At 41.4% G+C, this 12,059-nt stretch overlaps 1 pseudogene; it reads right to left on the bottom strand.

Annotated features, from left to right (window-relative positions):
* LOC105546344 overlaps positions 1-3,785 on the bottom strand; it is a 38,379-nt pseudogene extending 34,594 nt beyond the window's left edge.
* Between the last annotated feature and the right edge of the window lie 8,274 nt (positions 3,786-12,059).

Genomic DNA, 12,059 nt, shown 5'->3' with positions numbered 1-12,059 from the left:
GCCTCAGCCTCCCAAGTAGCTGGGACTACAGGCGCATGCTACCACAGTCAGCTAATTTTTGTATTTTAGTAGAGGCAGGGCTTCACCATGTTGGCAGGCTGGTCTCAAACTCCTGACCTTGTGATCTGCCCACCTCAGCCTCCCAAAGTGCCTGGATTACAGGCATGAGCCACCATGCCTGGCCAACATATATTTTCATTTTATATCCAAATACCACATTTTCTACATTAAAATATAATTATATTGACTTCCCCTGTACCGTACACCCTCAGAGAAAAAAAAGAGAAGAAATTTACACAATTTGAAAGGTAGAATGCATGGAGTAGGGAAGTTGCTATCACACCCAAGTGACGAGGAACACACAGAGAGACCAAACAGTTAATAAGGCACAACTGCATAGAAGACAGCTCAGGGCTTGCATTGGGAAGGAGCAGGAATAAAACTCCAAAACTTCTAAATGCCACCACCTGTGCCACAAGATTACCCTGAAAAGGCAGAAGTAGGTCAGAAAGCAGAAACAAATCAGTGATTTTCCAAAGGCTGCTTCCTAACAGAATTTAAAATATCCACAAACATAAGAACCTTTGCTTCTCACCTTGCCTTCAGCATCTGGCAAACACTTTAGAAACTTAAACCACTATTCACATGTCAGAATGTAGAATGGCTATAGGTTTTTCTTTCTTCTCTTGTTGTACCCCAAGCAACCACTCTATTAATGATTTTAGTCATGTGATTCCTCTGCATGGAAACTCAGTAAAGGTCACCAAAGACAAGACAAGGCTTTTCACTGCTACCAGATAAATACTGGCTGTGCAAAAGTTGTAGGATTCTGTGTGTTTCTCAGAGAGGGAGAGCTGTAAGACACAGGAATCTCAATGCATATGCAATAAAAAGGAAAAGGAAATTCCTTTTACTCATCTGTTTATTGTATAAGAAAGAGCAAGTAGACAGTCAAAATCATCTGCTAGGCTGGGGGTAATGGCTCATGCCTATGATCTCAAAACTTTGGGAGGCCGAGGAGGGAGGATCACTTGAGCCCAGGGGTTCAAGACCAGCTTACGCAACATAGTGAGACCCTGTCTCCACAAAAAGTTTTTTAAAAATTAGCTGCATGTGGTAGCACATGCCTGTAGTCCCACCTACTTGGGAGACTGAGGTAGGAGGATTGCTTGAGCCCGGGAGTTCGAGGCTGCAGTGAGCTGTGCTCACACCACTGCAATCCAGCCTGGGCAACAGAGCAAGACTCTGTCTCAAAAACAAACAAACAAACAAACAGACACAACCAACCAACCAACCAAAGAAACCATTTGATTAGAGCAGCAGCACAGACCCACAGGCACATCAACAACCCAAAAGAAAATGCTCAAGAAAGAGCATCTTGGCTGTTTTGAAAAGAGTCATCTTTTAGACCTGATCTTGCCCCTAATTTAGAGACCAAAGCATTATAGCGCAGAGGCTGCTACTCTCGAGGAGATTGAGAGGTAAGGTCTAAGAGACCCAGATAATGAGGACATTATTAGATAACTAACTATACCACTGTGTACAATGCAAACATCAATAAGAAAACATCACCTCATCCCTGCAGCTACTTTAAGCAAAGCACTGAAGACCCAGGTTTTCTGAATAGGGAATAAAGTCCATTAGCAGTTTAAAGCATTCAACACTGGAACAATATGTTACCTATTCTTTGTTTTTAATTATAGGTTAACATAGTAAACTCCAACACAAAGGTGAGGCTAGGGGAGTGCTAAAGGAATAAAGAAAACAGAACCAGTATTTCACAAGTATATTAAGCAGTGATGAAACAACAGCCAATGCTTTGCAAAGTCTCAAGGGTAAAATTTGCTTAGGTGCTGTGATGGTTAATACTTAGTGTCAACTTGATTGGATTGAAGGATGCAAAGTATTGTTCCTGGGTGTGTCTGTGAGGGTGTTGCCAAAGGATACTAACATTTGAGTTGGACTGGGAGGGGAGACCCACCCTCAATTTGGGTGGGCACCATCTAATCAGCTGCCAACGTGGCTGGGATGAAAGCAGGCAGAGGAACGTAGAAGGACTAGACTAGCTTAGTCTTCCAGCCTGCATCTTTCTCCCATTCTGGATGCTTCCTGGCCTTGAACATCAGACTCCAATTCTTCAGCTTTGGGACTCTTGGTCCTTCGACCACAGACTAAAGGCTGCACTGTCAGCTTCCTTACTTTTGAGGTTTTGGGGCTTGGATTGGTTTCCTTGCTCCTCAGCTTGCGGATGGTTTATTGTGGGACTATATCTTGTGAGCGTGTGAATCGATACTCCTTAAGAAATTCCCCTTTATATAGATATCTATCCTACTAATTCTGTCCCTCTGGAGAGCCCTGACCAACACAGGTGCTCTGAGGGGTTCTCTCCAGCATATCTTTGGGGAAGATTCGGAGCAGTTGCCAACCAGTATCCAAAGTCTCATAGACAGTGTGATTTTCATGAGGACCCTGAAAAATAAAGTTCCTCTCAAACTTCTGTGGAAATTCCAAGTCAAGAAGACCATCTGAGCTAAGGGCTTCTTCTCCAACTACAGCAATCATGGCTTGTACATCCTTCCCAATAGTTTGCATACAGCTGTTTACATACATCTGCATGATCCTTCCTGGTCATTCCTTCTCCAATAGCAGACTTCATGAACAGTGATAGTTCAGGCAGCACCTTGATAGGTGGGTAAATCTCTCTGTTGTGTAGCTGTCTATCCACATAGATCTGTCCCAGTCAGGTCAGAGATGAGTGAATGATATCATTGGTAGGCATGGTAAGAGTAGGAATTTGAGTAATCGAGCCATTTCTACCTTCTCCTCGACCTGCATGTTCATATATAGTGGCTAAGTCTGTATCAGTGTAACCTGGGAAGCCCGGTCAACCAGGAACCTCTTCTCTGGCTTGTAGAAACCTCTTGAAGTGCTTCAGTAGATGAACTCATATCTGTTAGGATAACCAATACATGTTTCTCACATTGATACGCCAGAAATTCGGCTGTGGTTAGAACCAGTGAGGGATGATAATCCAATAGTTGGGTCATTAGCTAAGTTCAAAAATAGGCAGATGTTGTCCATTGAGCCATTTTCTTCAACACCAGATTTGAAGAACCAGGCAGTTTCCATGTTTACATCCCTAGCAGCAAATACAATTGGAAAATTTTCCTCAGTGTAGTCTACATCTTTGGATTTATTTAGCAAACCAGTCTGGCGGCAGATTTGAGCTGCAATCTTTGTGTAGTAACCCAGCAGCAGAGAAGATAAAAATTTTCTGCCCCGGCAATACTGTTCACACTAACTATGGCTGAAATGCTGGTCCGAATTATCTCCTCTGGGTAGATTTGACATTGAGGATTGATTGGCCATCCCATGATATCAAAGAAATCTTCAGCCAGTACAAGAGGACCTCTGTCAGTGGGTTTTCCCGATTCAATGAATACCCAACCAAGCATATTCTCAGACACTGATATTAGGGGAATATCCCTAGTCCTTTGAAATACCTGAACAACTGCCTTGGAGCCACCAACTTCTAGAACTTGCCCTTGTCTCTTTGTGCCATCTAGTAATGTCCAGTGGACAATCTCAGCGTCTATGGGAAACTTAACATGATCTAAGATCACAAGTGGACCATGGACTCTTGATGCCGTGATGTATGTACGGCAAGGCTGGGAGAGGTAGTTCCGACTAACTGCCAGCACCTGCTCCTGAGCTCCCACCATCAGCGGGCATGGGTAGTTTGGGTGTGGCCCATTCATAACCCCACGCATCACCTGCAGTGCCATCATCTTGACATAGAATTTTCCCTGTGTGTCTCCACATTGTCTTTCCTCTGTATTTGTCTGTTTCCGTGTCCAAACTCCCCTTTTTAAATGACATCAGTCACATTATATTACTATTAGGGCCCAGCCTGATTATCCCATTTTAACTTGATTATATCTGTAAAGACCCTATTTCCAATTAAGTTTGCAATCAGACATCCTAGAGGTCAGGACTTCAAGACTTTTTTGCGTGGGGTTTGCGATTCAACTTATAACAATTCAACTCATAACAAGGTCTGTTGTCTGCAGTCAGCTCTTGGGTGCTGATATCTGTATGCTCTGTAACAGAAGCAACCCTAAGCAAAGAAAGAGAATGTACTGGAAGTGTATTGGGTGGCTCCTGGAATCAAAAGAGAACTTCAACAATCAGGCCTTGGAAGAGGCAAAAAGTCCTGGACATCTCCGTAGGGCCTGCCTTCCAGATGAGTCTGCATCAATATCCTTCTGGCCAAGTATCCTTTTTCTCAAGATACAAATTCTTGGAAGAGTCGGTTGGGTTAGCCTGTGGTGGAACCAGGACCTGTTTGGGGCATGTGAGTGGGATAAAATGACGGACAGTCTTGCTAGGGCCTCATGGGGTAGAGGAGAGGCAGTTCTCCAAAAGAAAGTGAGGGGTGGCTGCTAAAGATTGGGGAGGCGTGTGTTGTACAGGTGAAACCGCAGGTGTTTGCTACACGTTGTACTTTGTTTAAGAAAGACTTCCAGCTCAGGCAGTTGTGTTTCTAAATGTTATGGCACTTAAAGGAGCCATTTAGTCATCTGGAAAATGCAGAGTTGTGGGGAAATGCAGTGTCATGTGGTAAAAAGAGCACTCTTGGTGAAATCAGGAGAGCAGGTTTTGTTTGGCTTTTTAAAATATTTGCAGATGGTATAATTCTATCCTGAAAACTGAAGGGAATCAACTGAAAAGCTCTTGGAAACAAGAAAGTTCAACCAAGTATCAAGTTACTAACTGGAAATAAAAATAATGCCATACAGATCAATGAGAAAGAAAGCATAAAAGAACCAAAGATGTTATTCAACTTAGCTACAAAGGCAGCTGGTAAAAGAATAAACTCGGAAAGAAGTGCAAAAGGCCTTTATTAAGAGAAAACATCAGATTCTCCTTGGAGGCGTAAAAGACAAAGGGTAGAAAGACTTGGGAGAATAAAGATGTCATTTCTCCCTAGATAAATGGGTTAATTCACTGAAAGATTTCAGGTGAACAAACAAACAAAATCAAATCTGAGCCAATGAAAATTCTAACTAGGTCTTTTAACTTGAAAATATGAGTCTAAAACTCATAGGAAGAGTCCCTGTCTGTGGATGTCAGGTCCTCATAGCCAAAAAGCTTCTCCCCCAGGTTTTGATTTTGGTTCTGTCATTTAATGATCTGTGAGACCTTGGGGCAGGTAATGTAACCTCTTTGGGCCTTAGTGTTTTCTCCTGTGAAGAGGGATAATCCTATCTTTCTGCTTCACAGAGCTGTAGCAATGATCATGTGAGAGAAAGTATTTGGAAGTGTCTCATAAACCATAAAGCACATTTCATGCTGCAGTTGCTATTTTTATTCTTCCATGATGCCAGATAAATAGGAAAAATCACAATGCAAAAGGTATCCATTGCTCTGCAAAAAGATAAACACATCTTATTAAACTCAGATACATGATGATTTTTAAATATTTGATTCCTGTGAAGGAGAGAAAAAAGCTAATGCGAGCTGTTTGCTGCTCAGTGAGTAAGTGAGGGCTCACTCTCTGGTCGTGGAACTGAGCAAAAATGCTTATGGCCTCTCCCCTGTTTCCAACCCCAAACCCCTGTGTTGTCATCTGTAGAATGAAAGGTTTTGGACTTCAGGGTGTTTGACAGCATGAACTTTGAAGTCTCTACAGATCTTGGTTCGAAACATAGTGCCAGCAAGTACCTTGGACAACTTATTATTTCTTCGGTTTCAAAATCCATCAGACAGGCATGATAATAATCTCTATTATTATATCTATTAGTATCTCTCAAAGGAATGATAATAATATCTACCTCATCAATCCTCAAGAAGACTTGAGAGTTAAATGGGATAATAAATACTAAGTGCCTAGAACCTAGTAAAAGCTCAATAAATGAGCATTATAAATAATTAACTATCATAATTACCATCATTATTATTACTCTAAGGGCCTTTGCAGCTTTAAAATTCTAAGATAATATGTCAGAGAAGAGCTAAAACAGGGAGGAAACAGAAAAGATTCCCTTAACAGGGCTTGAGTCAGTACTTGCGAGGGAGAGATTTTTCTGGAAGATGTCTTGTGTATTCATCATAAGGCCTCATTTAACCTTGGTGGCTCACAACCAGAGTTCGGCTGGGCCTGCTGTCCTCTGGAAAAAGGGGGCTAGAGGAGTAAGGAACCAAAGGGGGCTTGGCAGGGGAAAGCCATGGCCTGGGGATCACAGTGGATGGTTCCTTAGAGAGTGTTGTCCAAGCTTTTTAACTTTTATAAGATATATGTTAAACTGAGGAATTTTTTTTTCTGCAAATAAGTTTTGTGGTAGGCACTGTTGGTTGCCAAACCAAAGCTATGCCCTTCTCATTCCTTGACAGCGCAACTCTGAAAACATTGTTCAGAATCAGACAGCTGAGTGGCGCAGGAGAGAATGGTGCAGCCTCAGAACAAGGGGCAGGAGGAAGCCTGATTACTCTGGCCAGTGATTGGTTTAGCAATGGGCATGTGATACAATTCTGGCCAATGAGATATCAGGGGATGTAAGGCGTGTCATCTTTTCCTTAAGAAAGAGGAAAATTTTCCCAGAAACCCCGCCTGCTCTTGGGCTTCTGGGTAAATTGTCCTCATCTTTAAGGGAAGGGTGACGTACCCTTTCTCTGGCAGGAACATAAAACAGCACAACCCCTATGGAGGGTACATTAGTTTCCTATCACTGCTGTAACAAATTACCACAAACTTGGTGACTTAACACAACACAATTTATTCTCTTAAAGTTCTGGAGTTCAGCAGTCTCCCTGGGCTAGAATGAAGGTGTTGGCAGATCTGTGGTCTCTCTGAAGGCTCCGAGGAGAATCCACTTCCCTGCCTTTTCTGGCTTCTAGAGTTTCGTTCCTTGCATTCCTTGGCACATGGCTCCTTCCTCCATCTTCAAGGCCAGCAACGTAGCATCTTTAGATCTCTGTTCTGTCTTCATACTGCCTTCTCCTCCATGGTAAAATCTCCTTCTGACCCCACTTTATAAGGAAACTTATGATTATATTTAGAGATCACTTCGATAATTCAGGACACTCTCCCCATCTTAAGATTCTTAATCACATCTGCAAAGTCTCTTTTGCCATATAAGCTAACATCCCAAGGTTCCAGGAATTAGGATCTGGTTGTCTGTAGGGGCCATTAATTAGCCTATCACAGAGGGGATTTTGGTACTAACCAGCAAAATTACTTGTACATTTATTTTTTTCAAGGTCAGGGTTATTGAGGTATAATTTACATATAGTAAAATTCATTTTTGGGGGGGTGGGGGCGGCATTTCACTCTTGTTGCCCAGGCTGGAGTACAATGGTGCGATCTTGGCTCACTGCAACCTCTGCCTCCAGGGTTCAAGAGATTCTCTTGCTTCAGCCTCCCGAGTAGCTGGGATTACAGGCATGCACCACCACGCCCAGCTAATTTTTGTATTTTTAGTAAAAACAGGGTTTCACCAGGTTGGCCAGGTTGGTCTCGAACTCCTGACTTCAGGTGATCCACCCACTTTGGCCTCCCAAGGTGCTGGGATTACAGGTGTGAGCCACTGCACCCAGCCGTATTTTTGTGCACAATTGTATCAGTTTTGACTAGCACATATAGTTGTGTAATTATATCACAATCAAAATGTAGACCAGTTTCATCACCCCAAGAAATTAATTTATGTTGCCCTTAGTAGTCAAAGCACCCCCTTGGGTGGTTTGCACCTGGCAACCACTGGTTTGTTCTCTGTCCCTGTAATATTGCCTTTTTGAGAATATCATATAAATGGAATCAGCATATGTAGCTTTTTAAATCTGGCTTCTTTCCCTTAGCACAGCGCATTTGAAATTCATCCATGTTGTAGTGGGTCAGAAGTTTCTTCCTTCTTATCACTGGGTAGCAATTAGATTAAATAGATGTATCACAGTGTGTTCATCAGATGAAAGAATCTTGAATTGCTTCTAGTTTTTGGTGATTATGAATAAAGCTTCTATTAATATTCAGGTGCAGACAAATGTGAAAATATGTTTTCATGTTTCTTGAGTAAATATGTAGGAAAAGGATTGTTGGCCATATTATAAATATGTTGTATGTTAAATTTTATAAGGGACTGGCAAAATGTTTTCCAAAATGGCTGTACCATTTTGCATTCCCACTAGTAATGTATTACAGTTCCAGTTGCTCCACATCCTCATCAGCATTTAGCATTGTCAATTTTCTTCCTCTGAATTTTAGCCACTCTGAGAGGTAGGTAGTGGTATAGTGATCCCACTTCTAGATAGCAATCACAGACATACAGTAGTAAAAATATAAAAAGGTGCATGTGCAAGGCTAGCCACTGCAGCTGTATTTGTAATAGTAAGAAAATGGAAACCAAAATTTTCATCAATGGAAAACTAATTGAATGAATGATGGTACATCCCCCAAATGAAGTATTATGCAGCTGCTACAATGAACAAGAAATTACTCCACTATTATGTGTGATCTCCAGGATAAATTTTTAAGTAAAAAGAGAAAAGTACATATAGTATGCAATCATTTATCTACAAATAAGAGAAAAACTATAAAAATTTAATAAAATATTACCATAGCAAAAAGGAAGGAATAGAAAGGAAGAATACAGGGATGGAAGCTAGGCTTCTAAAAATATAGCTTGCATTGTAGATTTAACTTTGGAACAATGTAAACATTTTATGTAATTACACACAAAATTAAGAAAAAATCAAATTCGTAGAAAGTAAAAATAATGTGAAATTAAAATGACTTTGTGTGTCCAATTGATGACATAACCACACAAAGAAGACTTTAGTGACCTTCAATCACTATCATTCGACTCTGTACTCCTAGAAGACTATATCTGGCAAAAAGAGCTGTGTATTATGGGATTAAAAGAAGAATTATGCTGATGTCCTTGAAAATTAAGATATTTGGCATAGTTGATAGGAGATATAAATCTAAGATTGATAAGATTGAGTAAAAACTCTGTAGTCCTCCATTTCAATTGGAAGTATCAGTATGGATGCATTATACCTTTTATCTTTTTTTTTTTTTTTTTTTTTTTGAGTTAGGGTCTCGCTCTGTCATCCATGCAGGAGTCCAGTGGCATGATCAGGGCTCACTGCAGCCTAGACCTCCTGAGCTCAAGCAATCCTCATGCCTCAGCCCCTCCAGTAGCTGGAACTACAGGTATGCACCACCATGCCCAGTAATTTTTTAAAAACATATTATTAAAGACAAGGTCTCACTTTGTTGCCCAGGCTGGTCTCGAACTCCTGAGCTCAAGTGATGCTCCTACCTCAGCCTTCCAAAGAGTTAGGATTATAGGCATGAACCACTGAGCTTGGTCCCTTTTATCTTTAGAAAACAATATGCATCTCCTAGCTATGCCCACTAAAAATAATTGAAATTCAAGTAAACTGTGAAAAGAAAAACACTTTTTAAAAAAGAGACAGGGTCTTGCTATGTTACCCAGGCTGGAGTGCAGTGGCTATTCTCGGGTGCAATCATGGCTCTCTACAGCCTTGAACTCTTGGGCTCAGGTGACCCTCTTGCCTCAGCCTCTTGAGTAGCTAGGACTACAGATGTGTGCAACTGTGCCCAGCTTGAAAAACACATTTTAAAGACAACCAGAGAAATATAAATGTTATAATATATTTACTGAAACTCAGAAATGATTGTCAATATGTTAAATTGTGATAATGACATTGTATTTTTTAAAAAGAACTTGTACCTTTTAGAGGTATGTTCTGAAATATTTATAGAAGAAATAATGTGATATCTAGGATTTGCCTCAAAATTATCTGAGGGCAGGGAGAAGAAAGGTATATGAACATGTAGATGATTCTGGATGAGTATGTAGTGGCAATTGTAAAAGCTGGGTGGTGGGCACATTAGGATCATTATACTACTCTTTCTACATTTGAGTGGTCTTAAAATTTTTCATAATAAAAAAGATTTTTTTTTTAAAAGGAGATATGAAGAAAGGAGATGTGAAGATAGTTGTCTGAAGATGCAATGCTCAGAGCTGCTGCAGTCACTTTGTGAGAATGAAAGAGCAAGCTTGAGGCCTAAAGCATCCAATTTGATAGCTATTCCATTTCTATAAGTTCAAATTTCTTAATTATAAAGATAGTTAATGCGAAAATGAGGCAATTATGATGGATGCAAATATTGAAACTAGGGTTTACCCATGTATATTCATGGGACTTTTTTGGTTGCAACTAATAGAAACCTTAGCATAGTTTAGGTTTGGAGATGTATTATGGAGATTCAGGACAATCTCATGGAATTCTAGGACAGAAGTGCCACCGAGACTCATGAAGAACATAGTTCACAATGTCAGATCCCTCCATATCCTTTCTCCAGCTCTCATCGCCTCTCTTCAGCATTACCATGACTGTCTATCGCCACCCTCTCATTGCAGACCAGCTTCCTTCATTTTCCAGCCCACATCATGGAAAACTTGCACAACTCGAAGTTTAGCCATTTGGACAGAGATGGATTTTTTTCTCCAGACCCAGTTCCAAAACTTCTGGAAGAAGAGCTTGATTGGTCTGGAAGCTGAGATTGTCCTGTCCAGTGGGGAGGGCCCACTCCTAAGTGAGTCATGGCCAGATTTTAAGGCGTGTGTGACATGGCTGCTCCTGTGGTTCCTGTGGTGTTTCTGTTGGGAGAAGAGTAATTCCCAGAGACATGTAGGTGAGAAGTGGTGAGGGAGACAGAGCAATAGGTATCTATATAGTTGAGTCAGGCCAGATCATGAGATCATGAATGGGTGCAAAAATTGCTGAGAATGATGCCTTGGACAGGTTGAATTTCGGTTGTCTGGGGAAAGCCAGCCAGCAGGGCAAGGAAGACTCGGTGCCCAGCTGCCCCCAGGGTGCTCACAGGGGCTTGCTCAAGTTCAATGGTCATTGCAGCCTATGAGTAGTCAGCAACCAGCCAGACCAGAGGTGCTTAGGCTTTGGTGCTCAGGGAAAGAAAGGCTAGATCAGTGCTCAAGGGCCCATCTACTTCCACGCAAGGGAGCCCCCACCACGCTGCTGTCTGGCATTTGTCCCACATTGTTCCACTTCTTACAACACCATCAGGCTTAAAAATACAACACAACAGCTGTAGCCTTCCAACTGTGCAGCCTCTGACTTCCACCTTCCATTCTAGTGACATAGTATTGAGAACATCCTGATTCACAGCCATAAGTAGTTGCAAACTGAAATCGTTTTTCCTCATCTTCCATTGCAATGTCAGTCGGGTTTAAGCTACTTTTCAATTAAACTGATCCAGAAGCTTGAGAAAGAAGTGATTAAAAATGTTTTATTTGAGTTGAAATCATTAATCTAGGCAATAGCTGTGGGTATTCTGTGGTAGTCATTTGAATCAGGAAGAAAAGAGCATCCAAGATTTAAAATAAGTACGAAAAGCATCCAAAATAGAATAATCAAATCACCAAATCAAATAATCAAATTGACTCAGGTGTTATGCTGGGATCCTAATGAACTCCAATGTTAGCCTTACCTGACTTACAAGATTCTGGTAATGGATCACTGAGAAAACCTAGGTAAAGCAACCTCACCCCACCACCACCCCCAGTGCCTACCACACCCTGCCACTGCAAGGGAGTCTGACCAATGAAGTCCATCCACGAAAAGGGGTAGTCTTCAGTTCATTAGGAGAATATGTATATGTTACACAATGGGCAATTAATAATAACTAATATTTGCTTAGAAATGAATAAGGTGCTTCCACATTCTTTCCTTTATTTGATCCCAACAAAGGGAGTTAGATAGGACAGATGTTATTTTACAAAGGAGGAGACCGAGTCTCAGAGAAGTGCTATAAAGTATCCTTGTTAGCCAGTGATAAATAAAGAAGAAAACAATTGTTATAACTTCAAGCCTTTGACTTCTTTTTTTTTGGGCGGGGGGGGACAGAGTCTCACTCTGTTGCCCAGGCTGGAGTGCAGTGGTGCGATCTCGGCTCACTGCAACCTCTGCCTCCCAGGTTCAAGCGATTCTCCTGCCTCAGCCTCCTGAGTAGC

The sequence above is a fragment of the Mandrillus leucophaeus genome, unplaced genomic scaffold (genome assembly GCF_000951045.1).
Source record: "Mandrillus leucophaeus isolate KB7577 unplaced genomic scaffold, Mleu.le_1.0 Scaffold354, whole genome shotgun sequence".
In the NCBI taxonomy this organism is placed as follows: Eukaryota; Metazoa; Chordata; class Mammalia; order Primates; family Cercopithecidae; genus Mandrillus; species Mandrillus leucophaeus.
Note: the sequence above shows the minus strand (reverse complement) of the source record. Positions and strands in the feature narration are given on the sequence as shown.